Here is a 10,006-nt window from a genome sequence, read left to right on the forward strand (position 1 = left end):
GAACAGGACACATAGATGGGAAAGATGGCTGCTTGAGCACTTCTCCTAAGGAGGAGCTTTTGGTCCGTATAGGGGGCTGAACGTATCTACATCTGGCAGAAGCAAGCAAGGTGCGCAAACCTTGCTAAATTCTCCTTATAAGAGCTTCGGAAAGCTCCAGAGCTCTAAAAAGGCCCATTACTGATCTGCGGAGAGAGATTCTCCAGGTCTTAAGGTTTACGTGACTATTAAGGCCAAGAAGCAGTCTACCATCAGAGCCTTCTTTAACAAGGATCGCCTTTTCTTTCTCATTCCTCTCTCATTTTCTGAACTGCTTTGAAGAGACTTCAGAGTTCTCTAACTTCAAATGCCTGCTATCAACAGTAACGTTTTAATGACACTAAATTGTTTTTGTACACCTCCCCCTGTCTTGTCTACCAAGCCGCGGCAGTGAGTTCATCTTTCTCACAAAGACTTTCCTGCTTGTTTTTCTTGTCTTTTTTTAAACTCTGGGGGAAAGGTGAAATATATGAACAATTTTAAAAGATAAATGAGCTAATTTGGACTGTTTACGTTATACGAAGATTTCCCTTGATAACGGCTCTTGTGATATCTCTCCCACAGTGTGACTTTCTAAGCAATCAGAACCTCTGTGGGAGGACCTCTCCTGGCTGTTTGAAACACTGCACAAAACTGGCTGGTGTTGACTTCTAAGTCTGATTTTTAATATGGCTATTTTGACTCAGATGGTCCGTCTGTTAGCAAAACAAAGAGAAGATCTGAATGCCTTCACAGAAAATTTGTTGAAAGATATTTTTAAGGAGATCCGAAATGGCAAGAACAGGAATGATGATCCAAATGATAATGATAATATTAACCAACTGGAACAAAAAAATAGCAAGAGTGAAGAATTACAGGATTGGAAATCTTCAGCAGAAGAAAATTTTGAAGCATTGGAGATGGAGTCCTTCAGAAAGCAAGACCTGCAACAAGAACTTATTATCATCACTGATCAAGTTCCCCCAGATGAGGTTACCTTTACTGAAAAGACATATCTCAAAGCAGAAGCACAAAAGAATCAGCCAAAAGACACATTGGTTTGTCCTGAAAGTAACTATTCTAAAAGAGCTTCCCAGGGAAAAAAATGGTCCTAACACACTCCAGATTGGAGATCAGGATGTGCAACTGTTTCAAGAATCATTGGCAGATATTCTGTGGAAAGGGGCACAACTTCATTTCAGAAGCCTCAAATTGAGACCTCCTTAAGAAGATTGGGAGGAGGCAAGGGGGGGGGGCTGACATTTTTTCTATATTCTGTTTCTGTATGGATGGCATTAATACTTACAGTAACTGCAAAGATTTTAAAACAATTTGAATTGAAAAATTTAAGAGCTGCAAATGATATGATAAAGCGGGCTTCTTTTTTTTTCCCTTAAAAAAAATACTGGGCTAAAGTAGCTGTAAATGTCATGATAAAGGGAGTTTTTCCTTTTTTATTTTCTTTCTATAAATACTAGATTAAAGTTCATATTGTTTTATAAGAAATGCTTAATGTTAAGTACTTAAAATATGTTATTGTAAACAAGTGCAGGAACCAGCTGATTTTCTAGATTAAGGATATGCCTTGGTTCAATTCTAAGGGTAATTTTTATAACACCCATTGACTGTAAGTGCTGGAAATGTTATGTTAAAGTGGGATTTTTTGTTGTGGCTTTGTTTTTATATTTTCAGGCAACAGACATCTACAGTATTCAACAATGCAAAACCTCAAGCAAATGGGGACTTTGGGGAGTAGAGGGAGGGATGATATTGTAATATTGTAATCAAAGATATTTTTCCTTGTTCGTTCTATATAAAAATTTTAAAAAATCATATCGATAGATAGATAGATAGATAGATAGATAGATAGATAGATAGATAGATAGATAGATAGATAGATAGATAGATAGATAGATAGATAGATAGATAGATAGATAGATAGATAGATAGATAGATAGATAGATAGATAGATAGATAGATAGATATAAAAGAACAGGACACACCCCACAGTTTAGCTGGGGGAGGAAAGGGGGGATCAGAATCCTGATTTGTTCCTATGGAAGAATTTGGGAATAGTAAGGGAGAATATAAAACATTACTAGGAAAAAAAAACTGTATCAGCTGAAAGTGGTGCAGGCTTGACTGAACATATCTTAACTCAATGAATTTCTGAAAACCTGGTTACCTTTTGATTTGATCTGCAAATACTAACAGTCTGTTCTTGTAGACACTGAACTATAATACAATGTATTAAATTAACATGAGAGGCTGAATACATTTACCAGTGTAGTACAGAAAGAATTAGTGGTCAATGGCGAAACATTATCACATTCCCTTTAATTTGATTGAGCACTTGTATTTCTTCAGGTAATTTTTAACATAGATTTTATACACTTTTCTGTTGTACAAAATCCTAGGCTCTTCAATTGTAGGCTGAATTGTATGCAATGCATTACTAGCTTGTATCCTTTCTAGCCCACTGAATTTTCCTTCAATTCATGCTGCATGGTGGAGGGGGACACTTGTTGAAGGAAAGTTTCAGAACTGAGCAGCATGCTAAATAGATTCAGGTGGATAGCCATGTTGGTCCGAAGCAGGAGAACAAAGTGTGCTGCACACAAAAGGTTACACCTTGAATAAAACTTTGTTGCTCTTAAAGGTGCCACTGTTACTGTCACTCTTTCTAGATTACCCCTTCTGAGCAAGGTTATGGTAATGGAATGTGGTGCAAACAGATCTTGTTACAGAACCTGGGGAAGTTCTATTACTTTCTCCTATACATTAGCCTTTCAGAGTATTTACCCATCCCTCTACCTGCCTAGACGATGTAATTGTGTCAGTAATTAAATCTCTTTTATACGTCTATGGCCCATTATGCACGACCGCCGAAACGGCGATTTCGGGTCACATGGAAAACGCGGAGGGGGAAGACGCGACTCACACCGGTTATGCATGGGGCAGGGCGCGGTGGCGGCAAAACCCAGAGTAACCGATTATGCACGCGGCGATCCGGGCGCCGCTTCTGGTTGCGCCCCGGTCACCCGGAAGCTGCGCTTTCTTCCGCGTTTCGCTAATGCGGCTTTTTCGGCGGCATGCACCGAAGCTGCGGCCGGTTGCGGTCGGCTCCGTGCGTTATCGGTGATTTTAGTCGCCGCCATTCCACCCCGAATGTGCGTTATTTCCCCCGTGCATAATGGGTCCTTATGAAGGCTTTCACTTGAGGCTTCTTTTGATTAGGCTTTATTCAAAGAACCATGGAGGTTCAAATGAGAGAGCATTGTAGAGGATCCTTCCCTCTTTAACTCCTCTTGTTTTTGCCTAAAAATTAAAATCCAGGAAAGTTGGCAATTAAATTTATCTGGCCAACAAGTGAGTTTTCTGGACAGGGGCTGTGATCTAGTTAAATATTCCTGAACAGATATTCAGGAAGTTCTTGCTCGACCTGAAATCTTACCCATTTCAAATGAGACAAGTATGCGCTAGATGGACCAATTCTCTGACTTGAGGCAAGGAAGTGCTCTCTGTGCAGAAAGTCTTTCTTTTGGATAATTGTCTGGTTTTTTAAAAGAAAAAAGGGAAGTTATTTGCATTTTAATAGACCTTACATATGGGACTAGACAGTCCTTTAAACATGGGGGTCTAAAGTCAAGAGGGGCTTTAAACCAGCACTTTGAATTGCACTCAGACACAGATTGGCAGCCATTGTAGCCTTTTCAAAATGGACAATGTATGTTTGGGGAGCAAGCCCCCAGCAGTCAGGCTGCCACATTCTGGGCCAGTTGTCATTTCCGGTTTGTCATCAAGCATCCAACCATGAAGTTACAAACACATAGATCAGTGTGGCCAGATCAGTTGTGGCCAGGTAATGGGAGAGTTGGTGAATCAGATTCAACTGATATAAAACAGTCCTGGGCACCATGCCAACCTGCTTTTCAAACAGCAAGGAACATCTGTCAGCGCCCCAAGCTCTTAACCTATTCTAAAAAAGTCTTCATCATTCCATCTAAGACAAGACAATTCAGCCCTTCCAGAGTAATCAGCCTTCCTGGCAAATATACACATTTATCTCTTTTCATTTAGTTTAGTGGACATTCCTAGGCCATGAGTTTCATTGTCACAATTAGGCACACAAAGACATGAAAAATTAAGTTCCAATGCAAAATATTACATGTTATCTGTCCCTCCCAATAAGTCACTTTATTACTTAGTGGCAGTGGCAGGACTAGGTAAACAGGACCTATAAGAAAGTGGCCTGTAATTACAGTTCATAAATAATATATGAGCCAAACTTGCAAGTAACTAAACATGCCCATTTATCAGTGAGCCCTATAGAACCCTAAATGCTGAATTTACTTGAAAATAAGAGTTTTGAATGGGGGGGGGGTCATCGTCAACTTGAAGACAAATTTACTGTTTTGTATTCCATCACTGATTAGCTGTGCTGTGGGGGAGAGTGAGGGCTACCACCCACGTCCCATAGAGACAGTCAAGAGGGTGTGCCTTCCATTAGCTAACTCTGCAGGTTAATAGTAAAAGTTCTTTGTGGCTAAGCAACGAGGCTCTGAAAAAGAGAGATAATTTTTTTTCTGTCAGCTAAGGAGGTCTGGGAATATGGAGAGACCTTCCATGGACTAGATGAGCAGAAAGGAAGGAGGAAGGGAGACTGGCCAGAGAAAGGCCCATTTGGATTCCAGACACAAAGGGAGGAAGCAAGATAAACCCAAAGTGGTTAGAGAGTTGATGAGGTTAGAATGTCAAACCAGGATCTTGGGGAACCAGGCTTTAATCCTCACTCTGCTATGGAAGTTTGCTAGGTGACTTTGGGCCGACCATGAGAGTCATGACATGCATTTCAAGTATGACTATGCTGACCATATTTCTTTGGGATGGCAAAAATAGTACAGGGATTAAACATTCTGTATTCCTGAAAGTAATAGGATATCAAAGTTTTTAAAACATATTGAGCTAACTTTTTTGGCAATCCAAAAACTACAAACCATGATCTTGATTACCCAACAAAAGTTTCCAAATAAATGTCAAATAAAACCAAACTTAAAATAGGAGAATTAATGCAATATAAAAATAAAACTACCTATAACCAATCCATCTTTCACCAGAAATTTTGCAACCTCAGTAGTAACTACAGAAGTAGAGTTGTTCAGTAAATGCTGGCATACCTTCTCTTTGTTCACCAAGCCTGGGTCACTGAACTGTTTCCTTAGACTTTCATCCAGCAATAGAATTTTTAAAAGTTTATTTTGTGGAACATCGTGAAAGGGGCATTCTAGAATTATATGTTGCCTAGAATCAGGCCTGTTCATTCCACAAGAACAAAGACTTTCATGGTAAGGAATATGATGGTATCTTCTATATAGAACCCTTGATGGGAAAGAGTTCATTTGGGCTAGCATGAAAGCTCTATGTACTGATAGTGTAATTACTATGCATCCTTCCATTGTTCTTCAGTGACAGAACCCATACAAAAATTTAGGTAGATGTAGATCAGAAGAACTCAGCTAGGGGAAAGAATTTATAACCATATATCTTCCATGACAAAAAAAAAAAACCTTTCTTAAAGTATATTTAGATCATTTGGGCCCATTACATTCCTGCAAATAAATAAACAGTTTCACATTCTGGACTTCCCTATCTCAGCAGGGCAGAAGAACTGAAGGGATGGGGCTCATGCAGCTGCAAGTTTACCAACTGCCCATGGTCCATGACCTTTTGCACCCTGGACCCAAATTCTAACTGTTTGATAGAAAAAAAATAAATGGGTTATATTAGCATACAGGCAAAACAAAAACTAATGCTATAACAAGTATATACCTTTCATTAAAAGGGGACAAAATTGGCATTTTTATTAAAATGAGGGGATGCCTGGGAAATGTGAAAAAGAGTACTGTCCCCTTCAAAAGGGGTCTTCCTAGTGTGACCCAGCTCACAGTATTGTTGTAAGGATAAAATAGAGCAAAGTCAAATGGAGTAGACACTTTGAGTTCCTTTGGGGAAAGAAAGAGGGATATCATTGAAATGAAAATAATTATAAAATCCACCTTGTATCAACCCAGTGACCCTTGTGGTACTGCCACTAGTGTCAGCAGCAGTCCCAAGAAGAACGGAGGTCCATAAAGGCTACCATAATGCTGAACTGAGAAAATGTCTGCTACAGTCTGGCAAAGGAATAGCAGCATTTTTTTTCATGGCTGCACTGTGAATTAGTGAGAGGAGGAGACAGTGGCAGGAGGAGGAACTGGAATGCCAGGGGATGTGTTGCCTCATCACAATCATATGCTTGAACATCAGCACTACTATCTCACCACAACACATTACCAAATCAAGCCATTTATGTTATTATTACGACTTATCTTTTCAATTTTTATATTGCTAGTGTTGCACTATTTTCCTAGGAACTCAGAGTACATAGGTTGTGTCTATAGGAACTCTGTTAGATTAGGCTAAAACAGAATGATTTGCCTAAGTCTTTCCAGAAATGATTGACATTGTCTCTTAACGCTTGTACTGCATTCAGGTAATAAATGTGTTAGGCTATAAATGCTAATATCATTCATTCAGTTTGACCTGTAACTCTGTTAAGTTAAAGATTGTACTCCAATTCCTTGTACTCCAAGATTGTACTCCATTGAATTCCTTCCTTGCAAAGAGGCTAAAATCATTGTTTTTCTGCCTGAGCATTTGACTTTTAGTGTAGAATGAATAACCAATATTCTTGAACTGTGCTGCCATTAGGCAGGTTACTTGTGCAATTCAAAACCACTTAGTTTTGTCTTGTAATGTATGTTTTCAAAGAACTAAGAATGAGATACAGTTTATCATAAAGGTTTTCTTTAATCTCTCTCTCTCTGTCTGAAGTGTTGGACCATTTCCTTTCCTAGTGCTTGGTTCTTTCCCCTATTCTTAAGTAAATACCAAGGCCTGTATTTCATCATCTTCTTATCAGGGATGAAAACAAAGAAGCCTGATCTTAGATAAGCAATACCAGTTGGTTAAGAAAAGAGATGGCTGCCATCTCTAGACATTCCAGACACTGCAGCAGAGTTCCAGACAGTCACCTGAGTATTATTGCTTTGTCTCAACTATAAATCACAAGCTGGTAATGGCCAAGGCCGACACCTTGACATTTTCAAGAAGAGTAAAAGACCTGATTGGAATGGAAATCAATTTCATTTCACAAATCTTCAGATGCTGCTCCAAACTCTTTCTTGTTTTTATGTGTTTCATTCAAGAATTCTATGGTTTGATAAAGGATTTGTTGCAATTTAAAGCATTTTACTTCTCAAGTGCATATATCAGTGCTAAGGATGCATCTGAGTGGTATTGTATTGTGAATTTTAACTGTACATGGATGTATGGAACAGAAGAAAAAGGACACAGAATCCACTTTCCTTTTAAATCTTGATGGAATGTAAGTAATAATATTTCTGACAATTATCACTTTCATTTATTTGCCTTTTTACAGCTTTAAAATTCTTCTTCAAAGTTGTGTGTGTGTGTGTATGTATGATGTATGTATGTATGTATATATGTGACTTTTAGGCAGCCCCTCTTTAAAGAGGTTTCAGGGCAACTTATAACAGGGAATAAAAACAAATCAAATTCAGAATACTATAAAATCATCAAAATTCATACTGAAGATTGTTAATACTATTTTCCACTCTGTAATTACTGATGTTCAGCTGTCAAGTCTGGTTCAAGATGAGGATGAGCAGTCTGGGCAAAAGCCCAGGTATAGGGTACTCAGAGCCCCATTATGATGTTGCAGGTATAGCCCAAGGTTTTGACCGAATGCCTGGGGAAGACTGCCATTTTGCAAGCCCTTTGTAACTTTGATGGCCTGGGTCTCCACTGGCAGTTCATTCTACCAGGCTGGAACCAGGACCAAAAAGGCCCTGGCTCTAGCTGAGGCCAGGCAAAGCACATTGGGGCCAGGGATCACCAGCAAATTGAAATTTGCTGAGTGAAGAGCTCTGATGTTTCTTACGCACACATACACACCACCCCACAGCTGATCCTGAATCTCTTGCCAAAGAACAGTGTATATTTCAGTTACTTGTTCTGCCTTCCCAATGGCTCTGCCTACATAATTGAGGAACATGGTGGCACTTGGGGAAGAGCCTGTGACCATCATGGTATTTATAGTTGCCCTTATGGGGAACCTTGTCCTAGTCTATGCTTTCTATTAACAAGTCATTATTAATGGTTTTCCATTCATTCAAGCCTCACCTCTGGCTTGAAACTGTATGGTTTGTTGTGCTACTTAAGCACTCTTCCACCTCAATATTGCTTCTTTCTGCTGCATATGTAGATTGAGTCTAGAACTCATTCTATGAGCAATATATAAGGATGCTGGAGCCTCTGAAGACAACAGGAGCTTGACATTTATTTCACAAAAAATCAACATAAACACATTAAATTAACAATAATCAAAAGCAGATTATTTCCCAGAAGGAAAGACAGTTATAATGTGAAACTAACTTGCGACACTGTTCAGGATCTGATCATAATATTGAATTAAAAATAATGGGGAAAGAGAAACACCAGGAAGAGTGATAATTCTCTAGTGTGAAAGCCAAGGAGAGTAAGTATTGAATCAAAAATTTAACAGTATGTTTGTAATAGATGTGTTAAAGGTCTATTATAGAAGAGGTCTTAATAAAAATCACAGAATGAACATTGTTGTCTGAAATTCTTACAAATTGATATTTAATGCATTTCTACGAAACCAACTATTGTTTATCAACTGACATCATAATTTAAGAAGTTACCACGAACATTTCTATGGAACATGCTGAGCCATAGTGGCAGGGATAATTATGTTTTGTATTCCTGGTATAGTGTTCCAAAAATAGCACAGTTCAAGCTGAGTTTTTAAATGTGACAATATTATTAGGTCCTAACTATACAGTTGATTAACCATTGAAGAATACAATTAATGGAAGAAAACTGTTGGCAAACTGCCCAGCCCTACCGTGGGCTTACCGTGATGTGCCATAAAGCCACTATCAAGTTGGGGAAGATGTTGCTTACCACCAAAAGTGCTCCTGGAAGCCAGTGATGGTCTGTTCAGGACATGCCTTTCATCATGCAGGTGCTCACTGCTTATCACTACCTAAATGAGCAACATGTCCTATTCCCACCAAGCAAAGCAGCTAGCTTTGCTCAAAACCCTTGACCTTGTCTGTAGACTTTAACTTCACATGATATAGATCAGCTAAATACAAACCACATCCCTCTGTATGGACCCATACGTTGATGAAATTATGTGGGATGTAAACCGCACCACTGGCTGAAACAGCTTTCTGCACAGCCAAGTCCCCTCTGTGCTATGCTTTTTCCACCTTCAGGGGCTCAACTGCTCCCTCCAGCCAGCCATTGCCAGAACTAAAATCACAAACAATCATGACTCCTGTTATTACCCTATTCAAATCCCTAATTATTATGTGTCTAAGCATGAATCCCTAGGTCTGCACTAGATCATTCTCACCCAAGTGTAACACCAGGACCTCAGAACTACTGCCATCTCTCAAAACCTGTTGGAGAGAAGGTAAGAGCTGGTTGCACAACAATCCTCTTCTACTACACCGTAGTACACTGGTGAGAGGGTATAATCCCAGCAGCATCCCAATATCATTGTCAGTGGCCCATCTACTAACGCAGAATATGATGACATGTTCCATGATCAGCAGTCTGACTATGTTCCTCCACATTCCTGGACCTGAAAAATAAAATCAAGCTGCTTATCCGTTCCATTGTCCTTTTTCTGTTTGGATTTCCTTGGCACCAGCCTGCACAAAAACTCACAAAAGGAAAAAAAATGTTACATCATGTTATTAAAATTTTTAAATATTTAAAATGATAACTTATTGATTTATTAATTTTTTACACAGAGGAAAGTTAATCCACAGCCCTAAAGCCATAAATGCTTCACTTCCAAAATAATATTTGCAAGAATGTTTCTATTTTCATG

The 10,006-nt window shown here is 39.0% G+C and overlaps 1 protein-coding gene across 2 annotated transcripts in view; it reads left to right on the plus strand.

Annotated features, from left to right (window-relative positions):
- The window catches only part of LOC143839837 (uncharacterized), a 298,170-nt gene extending 291,294 nt beyond the window's left edge, over positions 1-6,876 (plus strand). For both annotated transcript variants that reach the window (XR_013231891.1, XR_013231893.1), the window contains exon 6: positions 604-6,876. The gene's annotated coding sequence lies outside the window, so the exon portion shown is untranslated. The remainder of the gene's footprint in view (positions 1-603) is intronic.
- The last annotated feature ends 3,130 nt before the right edge of the window (positions 6,877-10,006 follow it).

Source organism: Paroedura picta, chromosome 6, assembly GCF_049243985.1.
Source record: "Paroedura picta isolate Pp20150507F chromosome 6, Ppicta_v3.0, whole genome shotgun sequence".
In the NCBI taxonomy this organism is placed as follows: domain Eukaryota; kingdom Metazoa; phylum Chordata; class Lepidosauria; order Squamata; family Gekkonidae; genus Paroedura; species Paroedura picta.